At 35.4% G+C, this 12,519-nt stretch overlaps 1 long non-coding RNA gene across 1 annotated transcript in view; it reads right to left on the bottom strand.

Annotated features, from left to right (window-relative positions):
• The window catches only part of LOC306989578, a 28,505-nt gene extending 19,317 nt beyond the window's left edge, over positions 1-9,188 (bottom strand). Inside the window, exon 1 of the long non-coding RNA XR_013795664.1 lies at positions 9,017-9,188. This is a non-coding gene — a long non-coding RNA (uncharacterized lncRNA). The remainder of the gene's footprint in view (positions 1-9,016) is intronic.
• Between the last annotated feature and the right edge of the window lie 3,331 nt (positions 9,189-12,519).

Raw genomic sequence — 12,519 nt, 5'->3', positions numbered from 1 at the left:
TGATCAAGAACTCGTGGATTACTTGTTTGTACATATATATAGTTAGTTTATATTATATATCTCATCTCAAACATGGGCCATTTATAACTAAGCTTAGAAATGACCTCATTAGTCATTCAGGGTCAAAAAAGATGATATCAAAACAAACGAGGGACATTTCCTATTACGAGTGCATCATCTTTGACAGTAATCTATTCCCTCTTCTTGGGTACTAAGAAACCAAGGCCTGCTGTGGCCTCATTGACAGTAGTGTAAATGAGTTATAGATCCATTTCCTCCCTCTACACAAGATCACTGCCAGGTAATTGGGAGGCCAGATCATGAAGAAAGAAAGAAAAATCATTGGCTCTCGCAAACCGGACAGCTCTGTCCCTTCCCCCCTCGTCTCCGGGAGTAATATAGATATTATTTCAGCCTCTGCCCCATTTTCCTTTCAATGAAATTATGATGTCCTCCACCCAGTGTAAAGGGGAGAATTGGATGCAATATGAAAGCTTTATTGATGTAGACAATTACTGTTTGGGCACTACATAGGTCAGGTGGGGAGGAGCTGGAGGGTGTCTTTGTGATTCAAAGCAACCTGGGACTAGTAGGGGAAAGACAAATAATCTGCTAAATAATGTTAGCATCTGACAGATACACAACAGAGATATGTAACAGTACACAGAGTGTGTTCAAATAATGATTGGTTGTTTCTTGTCAAGTATAATAAACTTACTCTTACTAGTTTATTTCAAAAGTTTTTTTCCCCCCTTTAAGTAGGGCTGGCGATGTGGCAAAAAAAAAAAATCACAATATATTTTTCCCATATCACATGATATTGATATTTATCACAATATTTATTTACCATTAATGGGGAAGGAAATGCTTTCCACATATTTGTTAGACCTTGAGAATGAATGTAAACGTGAAAACTTGTTTGATCATAATTGAACTCATAGAGTATAGCTACCTTTTATTTATTTTATTTTAATTATTTTATCTGAATAAAAGCTTAAATTATCTGTTCATCATATAAAGCGATTTGTATAAACCACTCAATTCATATGGATTAGTCTTACAATATCTTTATGAACTTTTTGAAGCGTCAAAGTGGTAGTTGGGTGGACTGTCAATGGAGGGATAGAAATCACTGACATTATTAAAAATATCTTAATTTGTGTTCTGTCGATGAAAGAAAGTCTTACAGGTTTGGAGCAACATGAAGGTGAGTAAATGACAGAATTTTCATTTTTGGGTGAACTATTCCTATTTATGGGTTTAAACATTTAAATTTTGCATGAGATTTACATATTTTAAGACTGAACCGAAAAATGTATGCACAAAAGGATATGAAAAGTAGAAAAAGTCCATTTTAATGTGATTTTCCAACACGATCTCATAGCAATTCGTAAATATTTTAGCCTACGTTTTGGCTAATTGGTAGCTATTTGGTATCAGTTTGTGTGATCTCATATGGTAAAAAAAAAATTTACGGTCAGGTATGTTTAGGGGTGGACATTCATGATAATTTTTTTTCTAATAATTGTATATATCATTGATAAAAAAATCAGGTTGGATTTTCATCGAACAAAATTCAAAAGTTTGAGTTTTAGTCACGCAAAAAAATCAATACTTTGGACACTTGCTCATTCCAATGGACATCTCACGTCTAATTGTAGCAGTTTTATTAGTTACTGGAAACAAACAGAACATTTAATGATGTCATTACTCAAAACTCGCCCTACAGTGCACTAACCTTGAATATGTTTATTACAAGTACATTCACATAAAATGCATTTGATGGAGGGGTGGGAAATGAAAATGTATGCTGCAAGCCATCATTCTGTGTTTTCATCTTACATATATTTCTCTGAAATGAGCTCCATGGCATTTGACTGTGAACGTGTTGAAGGACCCATGCTGCATTCTCTGATGCCTGATCTAATATTGTAGGAGGAAAGTGAGCCTGCAGGGCCAGAGCTAACAGACAGAGGTTCAGCTCCCACGTGTAATGAGAAGTGACCGTATGTGTGTGTGGGTATCTGTTACAAAGCTCTAATTGGATGTTTGATATACCCTGACCTCCTGACAAAGCACACCTCTTCAGGTGAAGAGCACAGGAGGTGCATGCAGCAACATGCTAGACTAAAGTTAAAGGTCTTGTTAAACAAAGGTGGGTATGTTTGGGCGTTTTTTTCCCCGACTACCACATGAGGTAATGTTCTAATTGGATTTCTTCTGGAAAATTCCGCTCTCAGATTGCTGCCAGAGACAGCGTGACCTTTTTGGTCTTAACAATGTGCATTGTCCTTTCATTGAAGAAGGAAGGCGCTTAATTCACATACAGACATGAGGTAAATTGCTCCTTTTGTTTGTTCCATGTCCACTACTTTTGACTACTTTTGTTCTTCAAACAGAGTTCATTTTCATAGAAAGGCGATACTTCTTTTCGTGAACTGACAATGTAATAAGACTATTTAATTTGTGTAAATAAGAAAATTGTATTGCTAAAATATTACTACTATCAACATTTTTATAATACTTTTAAGTTTGCAACACAGTTAAGTCCAGTCCACAAATGTAATGAGGACTTTTCCTGGTTGTATCAGTCTGTGTTTGCACGTTCTAGACAAATTGTCCATCTGTGTATTAGCTGTGAGGATTTTTCAGTGAGTTTTTCTGCAGGTTACACCGTTAACATTGACAAGTGATTTTTAATGTAATATTACAATATTTTATTGCTACCCTTCCTCTTGCTGCCACATCTCTTATTCTCTAAAGATGTGTTTACTGGCATGAGAGCGACACAACCTGTCACTTACATGAGATCACCGCAAAAGCAAGCCACATCAATCAAATCAAGTCCTGCGCGCGCCTACATTTCTTCTTGTTCGAGAAGCTGTTTCAGTCGGATATACGTCACAATATAGGGAAGAAGGTTTGTTCAAAACGATTTCAAAAACAGGAATTAATTGCTGTGTTTGGAGATGCGCAACAAAGTTGACGTGGTTTCGTGTGGAACTAATTTTGTTTGTCAGATGTAGGTTACTCAATATTAACTTCTTGTTTATTTAACTTTTTTATATAAAGAAATATATTGTATGTTAATTGTTTGTGGATTGTTTATGTGTTCCTACCCTTATGAAAAGAAAATACATTTCTCTATATATGAATGATCAATATATTAAATGGTTCAAAAGTATATTTGAAAATATACAGAATAATTTATTGTGTTAATATATTACAATATATTGAAAAATACATTAGGAATTGCTGCTTTTCATATATTGAAAAATATGTGACAATATATTTACTAATATATCATAATGTATGTGATTTTAAATACAGTAATACTATATATGTATATGTGATCAGATATGGTACTGCATGTGTAATATATTACAGATATATTTACTCATTGCAGATATATTTACTCATGCAGCATAAACACACATATGAGAAATATATCATGTAATATATTTCTTCTTTTTTTTACATTATAAAGGTTTAATATTTTCAAGCTAGTTAACAAAAGCACAAGCACACCTTTACTAAAGTATTCAGCCAAGAGACTATCACTGTGCTGAGGAGTACACAACCATTACTTTTTAAATATAATAATTATAGTCTTAATGGAATTTTGGCCAATTGTCAACCGAACCACAGGCTCTACTCTTCAGCACAACTGTTACCCCAAAAACTCAGACATCCCAGAAAACCTTTTAAATTCCCTATAATAGAACATTAAACACTAACAGATCTCCCCCTATATTAATATTGAGCAAAAAAACAAACACTTTTTAACATTTGCTTTAATAGTCAGAGGCAAAGCATGCTCATTCAGTGAATGTGTGTGTATTTATGCGTGAACATACATTCACATTTATATGGGAACATGTATGTGCAATACACAATAAAGGATAACACTTTGTAAATATTACATGTAATGCTATTTTGTCTTCATTTATAAATATGTCATGTCATGTATATACAGCCATACATGGTCAATGCATATGTTGCAGTATATTGAAAAATATAAGCACTAGTTTAGCATATATTGAAATGTATTATGTTATATATCGCATAAAATTTTGCAGTATATATAGATATTTTTGTTCCGTACGGGTATACCATGGATATTTTTTTCATAGGCCTATCCATGATTGGAATACGTAAACTGTTCTGTTGAATGAAGACAAATTTCTCCCAAGGGAGACTTGCTTCTCAAACAAGAAAAAAATTATGCCCCAGGTCACAATTGATTGGATCGTTGTGGTTGATAAATACAGCAATATTCCATAAAAAAAAAAAAAAAAAAAAAAAAAAAAAAGTGGTGTCAATTTTTATTTTGTGGTGACATTAAGTGTTAGCATACAATATTGTTCACGTGTGTCCGTCTTTTGTTCTATTTAGAGTGCATCATTCATCGTGGTCTATGCAAACAATTCAAAAATTGAAGATCAAGATTTTATATTTCAAATGATTAAATAGCCTAATATATTCATTAATTCTGCTCAACTGAATAAATAGATGAATCACCCTCTGTGTAAATGAGTGTAATCATAAAATCAGTGCTTTAAGGAATTGATTATGACAGCTATACATATTGTTCAGACAAATTCTGATCATTTGGCCATTCAAAATCTGGATGCTATCTTTCAAAATGCAGGTCTCCTAAAAGTTAGCATCATGATTTGTTTGAGAAAACTGACACTTTTTATTATTTTATACTTATAAAATATAAAATATACTTAAGTATATTATATTTAGTATAATAAGTATATTTTATATAAGTATATTATATTTTATATAAATATTTTATATTTATATTTACTTTATTTCACATTTATGTAATATTATATTTCATATTTATAATACACAAATGCCTTTAAATCCTTATATCAGCAGTGGCAAAGAATGGAAGCTTGTTTCTGCCACAGAATAAAATAAAAAATAAAAAGGTTATTGCAACTTTTTATCTCACAATTTGTGTTTTTTCTTAGAATTGTGAGTCTCAAAACTCGCAATACTGGGGCTGGCTGCATAAACCGCTAAGACAGTCTTACAAGTAGTCATCCATTTTTTTTCTGTTCATAAAGACTTTTTATACATAAAAATGTAAATTAGTCTAATTTGATACTGAAACTGATTACCCCTATAACTAACTTTTAGTTGGTCATACTAGTTCATAGGACACAGACTTAACTTAATGGCTATGTTTATGCACCTGGCCTCTGCTGGAGACGTGAGATAGACGTTTTTGTGAGATTTCAAAAAAGTTTTTAAAAAGGAACAAATTCAAAATAAAAAAAGTCAGAATTGTGAGGTTTAAAGTCCACATTGTGAGATTTAAACTTGCAATTGCAATAAACAAGTCAGAATTGTGAGGCGCACTTACCTTTTCTATTTTTATTCCATGGTGGAAACAAGCTTCCATAGTAAAGGAAAAGGACACAACATGACATTAGATTTCTCGTGACATTTGATAAGGCAACTTGAGGACACAGAATCACAATCGCTCTTCAATAAAGCTTTTGTGCTGTGAGAGACTAGCAATGCTCCTGTTTACCCTCAGGGAAAGTCCCTCACACTTAAGCAGACAGGTCAGTCTACACTCGAGGAAAGCTCAACCTTCATGAAATCTAGCTCTGTCCTCCAATAGTCATGACACGGAACCTGCTTATATATGTAGCATGCATTTATGTAATAAATGTAATAAATTTATGTAAACATGCTCTGATTTTTAGACCCTTCGTTCTTCATACACATTGTCTCTTTGTAAGACTGATAACAGATATGACACCCGCGTTACACTTCTAGCCCACAAGCCCAATAAAAGACCTCACATTGCCAGAATTTGCATTTTGTCTTCAGACTTCTATACAAGAGACTATTTTTAATCTGGTAATTGGCAAACGCACAAAACCACTTATGTGTGAGAGTGAGACTATTAGGATCCGTTTAGAGTGGCCCTCAAAACATCTAGTTTCTCTCAAGCAAGACATTTCACACCCATTTAAACAATGCTAACAACAGACTCACTGTATATAGAGAGAAATACACAGTTCTCATTTAGTAGCATATTTCTATGAAATGATGAAGTACGTGCTGTGAAATATTAAGAAAAACGCTAAAGCAAGAAAAAAGGTAATCAAGATCTGCCGAGCACAGCCGTTTTACTGTACGGCAGCTGCACGCTGTGGTCGCGAGTATTTCACTGGTTTTCTGTTGCCGTGTCTGCCACACGGTGATGTACTTCATGTAGTGATGTACTAAATAACTGAACTATGAGTCAAGACACCATGACCTGACAGCTCCCTCGGCCTAACTCAGGCAGAACAGCTCTGCCAATGCACTGTAACCTCATGTTTATGCAGGTGTTTGTATCCAGCCTCCTAACAATACACCATGGTGACATTTTGCAGGGAGACAGCCCTGGTAATAAAGGTCTTAGCAAGCAGTGCTACCTGCCACAGCCAAGTGTCTACTAACTTATAACTGCGAGAAGCTGCTAGAAGATAACCTGCCGAGTCAGCATTCATATAATTGCCATATAGGAGCTGTGAGTGGTACGATTGTAGAGAGAAGGAAACAGTCAAGACAGCAGAGAAAAAGTTAGCCTTTTCGAAAGTTCGGGGAAAACTTCATAAAGTAAATTATAATAGCTGTACATTAAAAGCCTGCCAAAACATCCACAAGGCGAGTCTGACATGCTAATCAAGGGCTTGAAATTGTTGTGAATAATACACTATATATTTTAAATTAATTCTTCCTAGCTTTGACTTCAAAGAGTGAGGAAATGACAGTAGAAGAGAAAGGTATATGTGTTTGAGCATTCAAGGTAGCCTACACATCTCACAGATTATCTGAATGTTATTTTAGTATTGTTTATATAGTATTTGTTTATATATATATATATATATATCAGTGGTGGGCCGTCAGGGCCAGCAAGGCCTTCTCTGCTGGCCTAAACACTATGAGAATCACTGACTTGCACTTTATATATTTTTTATGAATGAGTATTACATTATTCCCAATAGTCCGTTCTCATAATTCCATAGCTTTTCTCTTGGTTGCGCTGCTTCCAGTAGTGTATATTTATTTTAGTGCTTTTATCCAATCATATTTCAGTCATCATGTGTTGCCAGGGTCAAATATATCTGCTTCGAGGCCTTCAGAATCGATAGTGCGGGCGCCTGTAGCTTAAATGAATGGCAATGAAACTGTTGCTTTAACCAATCAGATAATCGGTCAGATTTAATCAGCCAATCAGATATCGAGTTGATTGCACCGGGGCCATCTAGCAGGCGTACAATAACGTAAGCATTTTCACGCCCTTTGATTGGATGGTCAGAGCGTGTACTATTATTACTGGTAGTCAGAGCTAGCTAACCGCATCTGTTGCGAACTGTGTAAACTAAAATACCTGTAGATTTAATAGTTTTTCAACCCACAAATTAATGTTTCTTTCCTTCCTCGACCACCAGCAGGTTCAAACCTACCGGAAAAAATCCCTTATTCAGCTTACGCAGAGTCTCGAAACTCTAGCGATCTGTCCCGGGTAAAAACACAACTGACTGCAATGTAAAGTTATGCCAGGACTGATTTTGAAGGCAAAAGTCCCGCTGATCTCAATGATATCGTTCAAAAATCTGTGTGAGAGCTTGTGTCGGCTGTAACGTTACACATCGTCATGTTTTGCGGTGTTTTCCCTGTTTACTGCTTCTATCGAGCAGACACTCAGCACTAAAGCGAATTAAAACTTATGACAGAAATACGACGGGACAGACTCGACTTTCAGCACATTAGCCTCGATGGCGATAGAAAAGGTTGCTGGGACCGAAAAGCACAGACAACCTGTACAACCAAGTAATTCAAATCTTTTTGAGGAAAGAAATTAGGATGGATTTTGTGTAAAAAAAATCAGTTTTGGAGAGTATAATGCATTTTTTGCCCCTGTTTTTGTCCGTGCTGAATATGATTTTCTTCCTAATTTTTCTTGTAAATTTATGATCGAAACAACTTCTTTTTTCCAAACATTAATACTATAGCCATTGAAGGATAAGACAGGGATGAGGATCCGTTTCTGAATTTATAATCGGAACGCAAGAACCACTGTACACAAAAGCCGAACGAACTCGCTCGTTTCTCTCTACCCGGCCTTTCGCGAACTCACCGCATTAACCCTATAACTGCCGGTGCAAAATAAAAACAGGAATTTCACAACAATTATAGAGAGTATGTGCGTGCGCTGCTACACTATTAAAAGTTATTAATTCAGGGTGGACATCACTGAAGGCCTAGGTGTGAAATGCACGGCCCGCCACTGATATATATATATATATATATATATAGATATATATAGATATATATAGATATATATAGATAGATATAAATTTTAATTTGTTAAATGTTCAGTAATTTTAGTACAATGTAAAACAATATTTTTCATAGTTGTATATAAAACTAGAAAATACTATTTCAGTTTTTCTTCTTTGAAGCTAATGTCCGTAGCTTTTCCTCTTTGTCGCCATCTCTGTTCGAAATCTGCAATTGCAGTTATTCGCGGAATTATCAACTTAACGTGGGCTGTGCCTCGGCACGGCACAACGCGGATGAATCCAATGATTTGAGGAGAATGTGCGGCAGTCACCGCGCCGGTGGATACTGGCATTCAGAATCACAGATTCTACTTTTTGGAAGTAGCCTATGACCAAAATATTAATTATTTTTTCACCGGAAAATGTCATCTGAACAAGTAAGTAACATCCAGTAAGGAACTTTTGTTCTGACCAACTAAGGGGGAAAAACATTGCAGTAAATCGCGCTATTTACAAATAACTCTAACGATCGTTTATCACGTCAAACCGTGCAAATTATACTTTATTTTGTTAAATCGTTAACTTTAACAACACCAGCATTGCGTGACTACATGTATTTCAGTAACGTTAGCCTACTCAGTAACTAAATTAATTTAGCGAACAAGAGCGCTGTTACATAACGTTAATTGAACCGTTGAAATTTCGCAACTTACCTGTCCAGCAGAAAAAAAGCCGTCTCTGCGTCCGTTTTGAACCCCTTCCAAACACGGAGTTCACGCCACCTTTCAAATGCCCTTCCGATATCCTTGTTTTCGCATTGAGCCGGTTGCAGTCTCTTTTTTTCGGTAGCCACTCCGAAGTCTTTTGCATTATACAACGGGAGAATCTGCAGTTGTCACTGGTGATTGTCGTTTGAACCTTTCTGGATCCGCCATCAAATTGAAAAGTTTCATTATATCAAGTGCTTTAACTTTAGAAAAGGCTGCCTATAAATCTCCACCACCAGCATCCTCACGCAATATACACAGGTTTCTTGTATACAAACAATACCGGATGCGCGCGCATCCAAGAGGCAAGACCGCTATATGTTATGCCGAGTTCTGTAAAAGAACATTGTAATTAACGTAGATTTCGCATTGTTTGTAAATTCTTGTTGACTCAATAATAAACTGCAATTTCAGAGTTGAATCTGTTTGCTTGTGTTTCATTTGCATATTAATATAACATTATGTAAAAAGTTAGTTAGTTGACTAGTATGAAATTGTCCAACTAAGTTTGCGAATCATAAAAACATGACATACCCTATGCATTTAAGGTTAGTTTACAGCACAACAGCTCCGCGTCATCTCTGCTTCTGCTAGATATAGCCGTAAAGACGGTTGCTTTCTGCCTCTTAGATGCGCGCGCATCTACGTGATGACGTTGCACAGAAACCCGTGTATACCTAACTGTTACTAGCCGACACACCTTCTTTTTGTGTACAGATGTGACGTAATGACGCAAAGACATGCTCGAATTTCCCGCGAAAATCCACCAGCACTGGAATTAAAAACATTAATATTACAAGCTTACCGTTTTGAATCGAGCTAAGGCAAGCATATAGTGTTGAACACTGGCTGGTTATGTAGCTACTTGCTCAAAAAATTATTTTGGATAATTTTTATCCCAAAAAAGTTACGGACTAGAGCTTTAAATGTCTTAATGTTTCCTTGCAATTCTTTGTGAAGCTTGCTATGAGTGAAAATTGTTCATAACAATTGTATTCCACTTATTATTATTTTTATTTCAGTTAGTTGCCACGGCAACATTTCTTATTTGTATGTGTTTTTTAAGTTACATTTTTTTAACCTAATATTTATATTTTATCTTAGCTTTATTTTAATTAACAAAAACAGTTTTTAGGTTTAGTTAACAATAATAACACTGCTATCTGTATCCCTCCCTTAACAATGGTGATTTTTTTTTTTTACTTTTTCAGAGGTCCTAACTATCCAACAATTAAAGTAAAAAAAATTAGAGAGAGAGAGAGAGAGAGAGAGAGAGAGAGAGAGAGAGATTTATACTCAATGAATTGTAGTAAAACTTCTTTAATAGAGTGGTATAGTATTATTAGACTGGTAGAGTTAGTATAATAAGTTGAAATGTAGTTGCAAAGTTACTTAAAGTCAATAGAATATCTGTTGCAGTACCAGTTAGCAGATATTAAGCAGACAGCCTACTAATACTCTAATAAGAGTTAGTAGACATGTAGTTGGAAAGTTACCTAACAGAATGTTCAAAAGGGACCATCAAAATAAAGTGTTACCAAGCAAGATGTTTACCCCTGCTGTAATTACTTCATTATTTTTTTATAAGTTCAGGCGCTGTTCTGTAACCTATTCATGGAAAGAGTCGTCTATACTCAAGGGACCAACCCTCCGACCAATGGTGATCATCACTGACTCCTCACAAGGTTAAAATAGCAGACGGTGATGAATAAGAAGGTGAGTGGCCCACATTCAGCACCCTAATCATCAGCACTCACACAAAAAATTATTCCATTGAATAATACATAGCCTATTAATCTTCAACAGAATGATTAGCCAAAGGTATAAGGTAGATCTCACCAGTCAAAACTATAAGCACACGTCGTGCAATCCTGTTCGCACAATTAGAATTTGCTAATTGATGTGCTAATACAACAACCCCTCTTCAAATTATGAGATATGCAAATTAACTCTCAGATGCAACAGTAATATTCTCGGCTGTACAGTCGGATTCATGAGTGAATAAGTCCTACATTTATTCAAATCATCCAGCTGAGTTCCTTCGCTTAGCGATGCTAGTCTTATGACTACAAACAAAGAATACTTGGCTGTCATTTTCAGTTGAATATATATATATATAGTACTTGAGCAAAATAACAAACAGTGTGGCACAGATGACTGTTATTTGGACAGGGCAAGGAGGTTGTTACTATAATCACTGCTGACCAGCCATCCTTAGGGATGCACATTAAAACCCACACACTGGAATAAACACAAGCCTAACGAAATCATTTGAGCTAGAAAGCTTCACTGTCAAACCTCACACTCATTAAAACCATCCGCGCAGAGCTAATTATAGTTTTATATGGGGCCTGTAGTGCGCAACTTATTTCTCTGGTTCATCCACTCAAGACATAAACATTGCATGATTCGGTTATGTGACCTCTCACTTCACGACGCTCGCTTAAACAAACATATAGACGAAAGAGGTGTAGTTGCAAAATGTTGCTATAAATAAAAAAGGTAAAGACAGAAGGGAAACAGAGTGGGGGCAGCGTAAGAGTGCAGGGACAGGCAGATCTTTCATAATGTTATTGCTCTGGCTTATTTTAGTCTTGTGTGTTACCACATATCTGCTGGCCCAAGAGTACAATCTCTTCATGAGTACACTGTTTACCTCTTCTGCTATCATAAAAATCATCCTATTTCTAGCTATCATAAGACTGTTTGTTTATTGTAGCTGACTGCATATGAAGGTTAAACAAAAATATCCTGTTTTACTTTAGAAAATGTCAAAATGTATTTTTCATCTTTATAATCGTCAGTATCAATCAATCTGAAATCTAAAATAGTAATCTTTTCTATGTGTGTATATTTTTTTCTAAGTCGTGCTAACATATTTTTTTTTAAAGTTGTTTAAGTGTAAAACCCAAGATTGTCCTTTAATATGCTGCACTTTATGCACAAAATAATGTTTTTAAATTGTCACGATTATGTTCAGTTGGTTTTACTTTCATGGACTTTTAGTTTGTTTTTGTCTGTTTCCTGTTTCCTTTGTTTTAGTTGTCCCACCATTGATATTCATTTCATTATCACAGCTAATTATTATTAAGTTGAAGTTCATTATCATTGAGTATTTAAGTTCCTCATTTCCTGGGGGCTGTTCCATAAACCAAGATTAGAGTATAAGCCAGACTTATTTTGGTTAGTCAGACTTATTGTCGGTTGATTCTGTTTCATAAAGCAAACTTAAAATAGTTCAAACTCAGTTACCCTGGCAACTTATGCTGGGAAACTAGCCTGGTCCAGGGCAGGCTAACTGTCAGGCTAAGCCTCAGTTGTTGCACAGATCCTCTAACACTGACCAATAGGAACACAATTACTGACAATCTCTCATACCATTATTTGACTTTATTACCCACTATCAGTCCAAAAATAAATATACAGTAAAGAAAATCAACTTAAGGCTA

This window comes from Phoxinus phoxinus (assembly GCF_949152265.1).
Source record: "Phoxinus phoxinus genome assembly, chromosome: 21".
NCBI lineage: Eukaryota > Metazoa > Chordata > Actinopteri > Cypriniformes > Leuciscidae > Phoxinus > Phoxinus phoxinus.
This window is presented reverse-complemented; position numbering and strand designations above follow the sequence as displayed.